The sequence below is a fragment of the Suricata suricatta genome, chromosome 8 (assembly GCF_006229205.1).
Source record: "Suricata suricatta isolate VVHF042 chromosome 8, meerkat_22Aug2017_6uvM2_HiC, whole genome shotgun sequence".
Classification (NCBI taxonomy): domain Eukaryota; kingdom Metazoa; phylum Chordata; class Mammalia; order Carnivora; family Herpestidae; genus Suricata; species Suricata suricatta.
The window spans coordinates 22,547,605-22,549,022 of record NC_043707.1 but is presented as its reverse complement, the minus strand read 5'-3'; positions in this window follow the sequence as shown (position 1 = coordinate 22,549,022).

Genomic DNA, 1,418 nt, shown 5'->3' with positions numbered 1-1,418 from the left:
CCCCCGGCCACCCCGCAGAGTTCGTGGAGCCCTGCGTCCTTGCCTTCCCGCCCGACCCGCTGGGCCGAGCACGGGGGGCGTGGTCGTCGGCCGGCACCGGCGGCTGACACACCCACCCACCAACACCTGGGCGTGGGACGCCGTGTCCTCGCAGGGATGGGCGGGGGTCCTGCTCTAAGCCGTTCTTACTTGATTAGCCTGGCTCCCTGAGGCTTGGAGTTTGCAACCCTGACATCTCTAAAGGCTACTATCCTGGAGAGCATTTGGGCCTCCAGCCCGACAGCCAGAGGGACACTCCCTTCCAGAGCCTCACCTACCTAGTCACCCGGCTAGGCGGTCCCTCAGATTCCTTTTCTCCTGGACGCGGCTCCCTCACAGCCAATCCCTTCAAGTTCCTCACCCTGCTCTGTCCCTTCCTCCACCCCCACCCAAACCACCAACTGCTTCTGCAGATTCTCTGCATCAGGGATTTTCAAGAAAACTCTTTCACTGGAGCAGGACAAGAGACCCCACCCTCATTGCCTCCTGCTGGCAGGAACATCCCAATTCTCTTGGGGAGCCGGGCCCTTAGCACTCTCCCATTCTTGGCTCCTGGGGCTTGGGTGGGGCGGACTCCATTCCCACAGCCAGGGAAAGGCACTGAACCCCATCAGATGCCTTCAGAGTCAATCCTGGGGCTCTGGCCACAGTGAAAGGTATTCTCTGTCCCTCTGAGACTTGACCTGAAGAGGTTGGAATATCAGGGGAGGGGGGGGGAGGGGGCGGCGCAGGCGGCGGTTCTCCTTGGAGACACAGCCCACCTGAAGAGTGGAACCCCTGGGTCCAGCCCTGGCTGCAGCCATACATTGCTTTCAGTCTCTTTTGTCACGAGCTACTCAATTTCTCATCTTTGCATGCAGCGATGCCACGGTTTGGTTTTCTTCTTTCCTTTTTCTTTAAATTGAGAGAGTGGAAAGAGGCAGAGAGAGACAGAGATGGGCTTGGGCGTAGCCTCGCCTCCCAATGAGCATCAGGCCAGGTGCTGTCGGTAGCTGAGCCCCTGCCCTGGAGTTTTCACCATTCCTTCCCTGGGTCCTGTCAAGAGTGAGTAGAATTCCATGTCCTTGCATGTTGAATAGTTCCTCAGTTCCCACCCCGGCTAGGCTGCACACTTTTGAGAGATGTGTGCTATGCCAGGAGACACGGAGTCCAACTGAGACCAATGAAGCTGAAAAAAGGGAGTCTTTATTAAGGGTCAGAACTGGAAAGAGTTAACACAGAACTCTCTAAATGTGGGGCCTGGAGTCCAAGGACTTAGGGCCTTTGATAATGAGCAAACAGGCAAGTGGGCAGTACAGAAGCAGAATTGAATAGTTATTGTAAAAAAGTACAAAGTATTCAAGAGAGCACCCCTTATCCTGGGACTTAGGAAAACACTT